We start from the raw sequence: 9,611 nt of genomic DNA on the forward strand, positions 1-9,611 counted from the left end.
ACCCCCTAGGCCAAGGGTCCTCAAACTTTTTAAAGTGGGGGCCAGATCACGGTCCCTCAGAGAGCTGGAGGGCCGGACTATATGAACTACTAATTCCTACTGTAACACCTTGGCTGTGCTCACTGCCCAAAAAACCTGGCGGGCAGGATCAGACTCCCCTGGGGGCTGCATGTGGCCCGCAGGCCGTAGTTTGAAGACCCCTGCCCTAGGCCAAACATGAGAGATTTGGTCCACTGATTCTGAAAGAAATGGAGTAACAAGAAATTCACCAGGAAATTCAGGAATTGGATTGTTATGATGATGTTCCAGAAGATGATGAGATGATTGTCATTGAATAAATGAGTAAATTCTTGATACTGTAGGATTCACAGTTTGTCTGGTTTGTGTTGACAACTACCGTACTACCCTACTGTATACAGGTAATAAATGTTCTTTATTTTCATTTAACAATAAATGTGTACCATATTCTTCTTCATGGAAAAATAAGACATGCCCTAAAAATAAGACCTAGCACATCTTTGGGAGCAAAAATTAATATAAGACACTGTCTTATTTTTGGGGAAAACAGGGTAGTTTGTAAAATAAATTCTTGTTCACAAAGCAAAGAGGAGGCAATTGATCCATGATTCCTTTTTCTATTATGCTACTTTTTTTATTTCATTTTTTAAAAGTATATTTTGTTGATTTTTTACATATAGGAAGAGAGAGGGATAGAGAGTTAGAAAGATCGATGAGAGAGAATCATTGATCAGCTGCCTCCTGCACACTCCCTACAAGGGATGTGCCCACAACCAAGGTGCATGCCCTTGACAGGAATCGAACCTGGGACCTTTTAGTCCAGAGACTGATGCTCTAAATCAGTTTCGGCTTTTATTTTCTTTATCTGTCTCTATCCCTCTCTTCCTCTCTCTCTCCTTCTCTCTCTCTCTTTCTCATTCTCTCTTCCTTCCACCCATTCCTTTCTCCCTCAAATTAATAAATAATTCCCTGGGACAGAATTATAAAAAATAAACTGTTTATGTTTCAAGTTCAAAAGTATATATGTTTAAATCTAAAACTATATCTCTAGAACAGTTGTCAGAATACTCAGTGGAAGTCTGTCTCCTTTCATATAAGAGGCTAAAATAATCATATCATGGATTTCTGAAAAGAAAAATAAAATAACACACACTATTAGTGTCATAGTCATGATCCTCTCCTTGTTGAGGACAAATATGTGGTACCTTAATCAATAAAGAAATTAATTTTAAAAATGACTGCTGGAACTGGTTTGGCTAGGCAGCCCATTTCCCCCCCTTCTCGTGTCCAGGACCACCCTGATACAGAAACCCTCCACTCAGCCTAAAGGCAAAGCTCCTGCCTCAATCTCAGACCCAAACAGGAGCCCAGTCCCTGTGTACCTGAAATAGCTCAACATGCAACTTGCTGCACAGGACAGCCAACTCTTTTGGACAGTTGCCTATGCTTTTAATGAGCCTTTCCTTCAGACTTTCCTCTTCAGCAATCATTTTACCCAGTAGGTCCTATCGGAGAAAAAACATCCCCATAAAAGTTTGGAACTAAGGGGGGGGGGGGGGAAACACCAAACAACAAATAATACTCAAACACCAGTAATTTCAAAAATTTAATACCCATGTCCTCCTGCAAATCATAGCAGTAAACTCACCTTGCTATGCATATGTACATCCTGAATTCTTTGTAACTGCTGGTCCTCAGTAATCCCAATGAATTCCCATATTTCCCAAAGGTGACTCAGGGCTTCCTGGAGACATAATATCACTCCTCCTCAAGCACTTCACTGGAAAGCAAAAGAGAAATCAGCTGCATAAGCCACTGCCTCTGACACACTAAGAGAAGTATTTACAGCCCGGCTGGTTAGGTCAGTGATTAGAGCATTGCACCACAGACCAAAGAGACTCGGGTTCAATTCCCCTTGATTCCCAGTCAAGGACACTAGGTGTAGTCCTTAATAATACAGATCTTTTTTTTTTTTTAATATATTTTATTGATTTTTTACAGAGAGGAAGAGAGAGGCGATAGTGAGTTAGAAACATCGATGAGAGAGAATCATCTATCAGCTGCATCTTGCACACCCCCTACTGGGGATGTGCTCGCAACCAAGGTACATGCCCTTAACCGGAATCGAACCTGAGACCTTTCAGTCCGCAGGCCGACACTGGATCCACTGAGCCAAACCGGTTTCGGCAGATTTTTTTTTTCTCAATAGATGGAGTTACACATATGTTGATATATATGCAATATAATATGCATATTATTTTGTTGTATTGACAACAAGCTTCAGAACTTCATTTGTCACATTTTCTGAAGTTGATAACATCATAGATATTTTTACACTTAAAAATGTCAAATTTCATGAGAGAGAGGGGGGGGCATTTGCAGGAAGTTTTAATTCATTATTTTATTTTATTTTGAAGAAAAGTGCTGCTGAATATTTCTGGAAGCTTATGGTGAACATGCTCCATCTCAAGATACTTGTGAACACTTGCTTAAATGCTTTAAAAGTGATGATTTCAATGTGAACAACAAAGAATGTCCAGATCAACTGAAAAAGTTTGAAGACCAACATTATAAGCATTATTGGATAAAGGTGCATGTCAAACTCAAAAACAACTTACAAAAAGATGAATGGTTGCTCCACAAACAATTTCTAATCATATACAAGCAATTAGATAGTTTTTAAAGGAAAGAAAAGGGGTGCCACATCAACTGAATGAAAGACAAATGGAAAACTGAAAAGTCATCAGTAAAATGTTGCTTCAACAGCACAAAAAATCTTTTGTTGCATCGAATTTTGACTGGCAATGCAGTATGGATTCATTTTGAGAATCCCAAATACATAAAATCATGGATTGATCCAGGTCAGCCATCAACATTGAATGCAAGGCCAAATCGATTTGGAAAGAAGACAATGCTCTGGGTTTGATGGGATCAGGAAAGTGCGGTATATTATGAGCTTCTAAAACCAGGTGAAACCATTAAAACCAGGTGAAACCGTTAATACTGATCCCTCCAAACAACAAATAATCAATTTGAACCACATTTTGATCATAAAACGACCAGAATGGGCCAGAAGACCTGGCATTGTAATTTGCTTCATGGGGACACACCATCACACACTTCAAAACCAGTTGAAGGCATGTTAAAAGATCTTGCCTGGGAAGAATTAACCCACCCGCCATATTCACCAGACCTTATTCCTTCAGATTGCCACTTGTTCTGATCAATGGCAAACCTACTTTCTGAGCAGCACCTCAAAACATAAGAAGAAGTGGAAAATTGGGTCTCTGAATGGTCTGCCTTAAAACAAGAAAAGTTCTATTGGGACGGTATCCACAAATTACTTGAAAGATGAGGGAAATGTGTAGCTAGCAATGGACATTACTTTAAATAAAGCACTTTTGATGTTTCTCTTGAAATTATCCTGTTTTCTTTGATTACAAAATCCACATAATTAACCCGTACAGCTAGTATATAACTCAGTTGAAGGCTGGATCCCTGGCCTTAGTCAGGGTGTGAATGGGAGGCAACCAATTGGTTTTTCTCTTTCATATCAATATTTTCCTCCCTCTCCTCTATTCTCCTTCTCTCTTTCTCCTCTCTCTCTCTCTCTCTCTCTCATCCTTTCTTTCTGCCCCTCTCTCCCTCTTTCCCGCCTCCCTTTCACTAGCTCTAAAAATCAAAGGAGCCCTAGTCAGTTTGGCTCAATGGATAGAGCTTTGGCCTGCAGACCAAAAGGGTCCCGTGTTTTATTAATGTCAAGGGCACAATTCTCAGTTGCAGGCTCCTCCCAGGCCTGAGCCCTGGTTGAAGGTTGTGCAGGAGGCAACCACTTGATATGTTTCTCCTGCATCGATTTCTCTATGTCTTTCCCTCACTCTTCCACTCTCTCTCAAAAAAAAAAAAAAAAAAAAAAAAAAAAAAAAAAAAATTACTCAGGGGAGAATTAACAAAAAAATAAACAAAAAACAGCAAAAAAGGAAGGCTGTAGAAAACTAAAATATGATTTAGAAAAATAAACAGAAGCAAATATAAGGTTGCTCTGAGGACAATGAGAGGTTATTTCCCCTTCTTATTTTTTCAAAAATATATTTTCATTAATTTCAGAGAGGGAGAGAGAAAAACATCACTGATGAGAATCATTTATCTGCTGCCTCCTGCATGACCCCTACTGGGGATCAAGCCCCCAACCTGGGCATGTGCCTTTGACTGGAATCAAAGCCAGTAGCCTTCAGTTCCCAGGTCAATGCTCTATCCACTGAGCCAAACCAACTAAGACTCCCCTTCTCCTTATTAATACTTTCAGAAAAATTGAAATCACTGTAAAAGAGGAGATTACTAAGGTCCTTGTAGATACTGGGGCTACTTTATCTGATCTTAAACCCTCCTCAATTAAGAAGCACTCTCCCTTGGAATAAATCTCCTATACAAATGGCAGGGACAGCTAAATCTGAAACAGTTCCCTTCTAGTTAGGGAATGTTATAGGGCAATATACAGGATGTCCCCAAAAATGAATTAGTGAAGCAGTGAAAGAATGGGTCACTTCACAGACAAAGCAGCTGAGATTTTCTTGAAATCAGGACGGCCACAAATCCTCTTTCAGAAGGGTGGAATATATTTAGAATTAAATTATTCAGATATTAATTGGGAAGATAATGATTTTAAAAGAACCCCACAAGAGGAAACTAATCTTGAAACAGACTGAAGGTTAAAGGTCTTTCGAATACAACTTTAGGCCTTTTCCAGCCATGAATATCCTTTATGCACAAGCTGGAATGTAGTCCACTATGCAGGATTACTTCTTAAACAAGGACTTGTAACCTGAAGTATGAGCCCTGTAATTCTCCTATCCTTCAAGTAAAAAATAACAATACTGAAATAGGAAAGGACGGAGATTTGTACAGGATCCCATACCTACATGGGGAGGTGCAGGGGGTGGGAGTGGGCAAGGCTAGTTCCTTGTGAGTAGTGCCCATGTGAGAAAAGGGGAAATGTGCAGCCTACAATGGAAGCAGGCTGGGTAGGAGGCTCAAACCCCTCCTGCCTGTCTTCTGGTGCCCCTTAGGGGGCTACCCAACCTAGTGCAGGGGCTAGGGAGGCAGGGAAGGAAGAAAAGAGGGAATGAGCCACACGTGTGTGACACAGGTAGTTTGCAGCATGCTGGGGCCAAGCAGTCCCATCCATTTGCCACACCTGCTGCTGCTGCCAGTCAGAGAGATGGGACTGCTTGTCAGGGCGAGATGGGGATCTGGCCACTTCAAGGCTAGGGGAGCCCTCCAGGGTAGCCAGGCGGTGCCCAGAGTGACTTGTGAGGCTGGGTGCTGAGGCCTGGCCTGCCCCAGCACCCACAGCCCAGGGAACATCTCCTTGGAGCAGACCCAGCGCCCAGAATATCCAGCTCAAAGCACCAGACATGGCCCTCTTATTCTAACACAAAATTAACATGCAACTTTCATTTCATGTATTTATATATTTTTAAAGTACACCTTTTAAAATTAGCCTTATGCATGTCTTCTTTTTGAAAAATAGAGAAAGAGAGAGAGAGAAACATCAATGAAGAGAGACCATCATTGATCGGCTGCCTTCTGCAGGCTCCATTGGGGATGGAGCCTGCAACCCAGGCATGTGCCCTTGGCCGAAAAAAACCCGGGATCAGTCCCCAGGCCAATGCTCTATTTGGAGGAGCCAAACCAGCGAGGGCGGGTAAGGTTTATCTGAAAGGTGAGAAGACACATTCCCATCCTGTCCCAAGTCACAGGCTAGTAAATGACAGTGTGACACCCTCGCTCAGGGCCCAGAAGGGGCTCTGGAAGACCCACCAGCCCCACACCCGGAATGGGCATCCTGCCTCCCACATCCCCAACTCCCCCACAGCCAGCACCTTCTTATGATAGAAGTTCACGACCTACTCCACCAGGAATCAAAACAAAGCACTGCAACCAGCTCTTACCACCAGCTAGTACAGAATCTGCCACTTCCAGAGTCATTAGGCACCTGCCAGGCTTTTAAAGCAAGCAAAGCAGCAGAGCAGGCCTGAGATTGGTCTTTCATTCTGTCAGTCCTCTGGAAATCCTGCCCTCTCCCCACCCCGAGCAGCTCTGGGCAGGTTTGATTCCATGTGCATTCAATTGCCTGGAATGGGCAATGAGCATAGAGAGCCCCCTACCCAGGTGTGAAGCATTAGGGCTTCCCTTCCACACTGGCTTGCTGTGGCAAGAGTGGGTTATTACAAAGGCCTGGCCTTTAGCTTCCCTAGCTTGCTCCTCAGAGCAGCAAGACTGGGAACTAATCTTTACTGGCAATATTTGCCAGATGTACGAAAAATTGCCCTAAAGGGCAGGGAACCCTTCTTAGGGCCAGGAACTTTCTATACCAGTGATTGCCTTTAATCACAACAATTCCATTCGGTGAATATGATCCCTATTTGACAGAGCCTAGGAACCGTCTCAGAAAGCTTTACCAGCTTTCCCCACCGAGTTTGCTGCCTGAACACCAGTGTGTTGCAAAACACCGTGAACTCAAACCCAAGATGGGAAAGGAAAAGACTCACATCAACATCGTGGTCAGTGGACACCTAGATCCCGGCAAGTCTACTACTACTGGCCATCTGATCTACAAATGTGGTGGGATCATCGACAAAAGAACCATCGAGAAATTTTAGAAGGAGGCTGCTGAGGTGGGGAAGGGCTCCTTCAAGCCTGGGCCTTAGATAAACTGAAAGCTGAACAAGAGTGAGGTATCATCATTGAAATATCCCTGTGGAAATTCAAAACCAGCAAGTATTATGTGACCATCATTGGGGCCCCAGAGCACAGATACTTCATTAAGAAATATGATTACAGGCACATCTCAGGCTGACGGTGCAGTCCTGATTGCTGCTGCTGGTGTTGGTGAATTTGGAGCAGGCATCTCCAAGAATGGACAGACCAGTGAGCATGCTCTCCTTGTCTACACATTGGGTGGGATAGTTGATTGTTGGCATTAACAAAATGGATCCCACTGAGCCACCCTACAGCCAGAAAAGATACGAGGAAATTGTTAAATAAGTCAGCACCTACATTGAGAAAATTGGCTACAGCCAGGACACAGCAGCATTTGTGCCAACTTCTGGTTGGAATGGTGACAACATGCTGGAGCCAAGTGCTAATTTGCCTTGGTTCAAGAGATGGAAGGTCACCCGTGTAGATGGCAATGCCAGTGGAGCCACACTGCTTGAAGCTCTGGATTGCATCTTGCCACCAACTCGTCCAACTGGCAAGCCCCTGTGCCTGCCCCTCCAGGATGTCTACAGAATTGTTGGTATTGGTACTGTCTCTGTGGGTATAGTGGAGACTGGTGTTCTCAAGCCCAGCATGGTGGTCACCTTTGCTCCAGTCAGTGTTACCACTGAAGTAAAGTCTGTTGAAATTCACAATGAGGCTTTGAGTGAAGCTCTTCCTGGGGACAATGTGGGCCTCAACATCAAGAATGTGTCTGTCAAAGATGTTCGCTGTGGCAATGTGGCTGATGACAGCAAAAATGATCCACCAATGGAATCAACTGGCTTCATAGCTCAGGCGATTATCCTGAAACACCCCCTTCCCCCAGGCCAGATCAGTGCTGGATATGCACCTGTGCTGGATTGTCACACAGCTCACATTGCTTGCAAATTTGCTGAGCTGACGGAGAAGATTGATCGTTGTTCTGGGGAAAAGCTGGAAGATGGCCACAAGGTTTTGAAATCTGGTGATGCTGACATTGTTGATATGATTCCTGGCAAGCCTATGTGTGTTGAGAGCTTCTCTGACTAACCTCCTCAGAGCCATTTCACTGTTTGTGACATGAGACAGACAGTTGCTGTGGGTGTCATCAAAGAAGGGGACAAAAGGCGGCTGGAGCTGGCAAGGTCACCAAGTCTGCCCAGAAAGCTCAGAAGGCTAAGTGAATACTACTCCCAACAACTGCCACCCCAGTCAGTCTTAATCAGTGGTGGAAGAAATATCTCAACTGTTTGTCTCAATTGGCCATTTCAGTGTAAGAATACAAGACTTGTTAATGACTACAATGCATCATAAAACCTTCAGAAGAGAAGGAGAATGTTTTGTGGACCGTTTGGTTCTTGTATGTGTGGCAGATTTTAAGTTATTTGTTTTTAAAATCAGTACTTTTTAATGGAAACAACATGACCAAAAATCTGTCAGAGAATTTTGAGACCCATTAAAATAGCAAAGTTTAATGAGAAAGCTGTGTGTTCTTTTGGTCAGCACTGAAAGTTTCTGTTATACTACTTAGGTAAAAAACTTCAGGATTTGGGGGTTCAATGCATCTCAGTGAGGAGGTGAATTCGCCAATAGGTGCTGAGGATCGACAGTCTCTCCCTCACCAATGGCTGGTGGTAGAGGAAGAAGGGCCCAGGCCTGATATAATCATCACCATCATCGAAGTGGGAGATGAAGTCATCCAAGCCTAGACAATGCAACATCCAGTGTTGCTATCTTTCCATCCCAGCCACCAGTTAGCATGCCTTTATCTGGTGACCATCCAGCTGGGATTATGCCAGGAATGGGAATGATACACCATTGCCAGGAGACTCACTTGAGCTTAGTTTGAAGTTGTTCTAAATGGAACCTGGCAGATGCCACTGCAGGGAGAAGAGGCAGTTACCTATCTGGCTCCTGCTACAGCCTCTCCTTCTCCGGGACGGCCAGGACATTCACCTCCTGTGCCTGCTTCAGAGCCTCCCTCTCAATGTTCAGCTCCTGCAGCTCCTTCCTCAGCTCCTGCAGTGCTGCCTCATATTGGAGCTGGTCCTGCTCACTGAGGTGGTAAACACGCCCACTAGGCACCCACATACAGGAGACTACATAGGCTCTGTGACCGGCTTCTCTCTGCAGAGCTGACAGCAGCGGCCATAGTCACGGGTCTCCTCCAGCCCCAGAATCGAGTGTCCCTCATCCCACCTGACCCTTCTCCAGGATCCCTGCCAGTCCCTGTGTAAGCAGCCTCTCTCTGTTAGCCTGCTGGGAACACCAATACTGTTTTCTGAACTCCTCAGCCTTCTCAAAGAAACCAGAAAATATTCAAGAAATTCCACCCACATGGACAGCTGATCCCTCTCACCAGGACCAGATGAGCCCTCCCCCTAGTTCCAGAACATTCTCCCTGTGCTGGGCCAGGCATCATGGGGGCCAGAGGATTGTCTGTGGGGCCCAAATAGCTGCCAGGGGCCAGTGGCACACAGACATATGCACACCCACACACCCTGCTCCTCCAGGCACCCAGGGTCCAGCCCGTACTCTCCCACTCCCCTCAGCTCCCCCTCAGCTCAGGGCTTTTATTTTCTTTCTGTTCAGGGTTTATAGGTTCCCACACAGCCTCTCTAGAGGGCTTCTGAGAAGAAGGGGAGTCCCTGACCAGGCCATGGCTGTCCCTCCTGCCTGCTGAAACCTCCCTTGTTCAGGGTGACTCAGCAGCTCCTCATGAGTCGTGCCCTTTCACTTTTCCCCACAAAAGTAAATCCCTTTGCACACCTGCTTCCTGACTTCCACACACAGAGACAGGCTGATAGAGACCCCCAGGGTTCCAGGGTTTGCAGCCTTTGTCTGCAGCCCTC

General features: G+C 44.6%; 1 pseudogene across 1 annotated transcript; it reads left to right on the forward strand.

Moving 5' to 3' along the window:
* The first annotated feature begins 6,542 nt into the window (after positions 1-6,542).
* LOC311615867 (elongation factor 1-alpha 1-like) lies at positions 6,543-7,943 on the forward strand (annotated as a pseudogene). Its single transcript has one exon. The product of its transcript is annotated as an elongation factor 1-alpha 1-like (transcript).
* Positions 7,944-9,611: the final 1,668 nt, after the last annotated feature.

The sequence above is a fragment of the Pipistrellus hanaki genome (genome assembly GCF_964339955.1).
Source record: "Pipistrellus hanaki genome assembly, contig: scaffold_23, whole genome shotgun sequence".
In the NCBI taxonomy this organism is placed as follows: domain Eukaryota; kingdom Metazoa; phylum Chordata; class Mammalia; order Chiroptera; family Vespertilionidae; genus Pipistrellus; species Pipistrellus hanaki.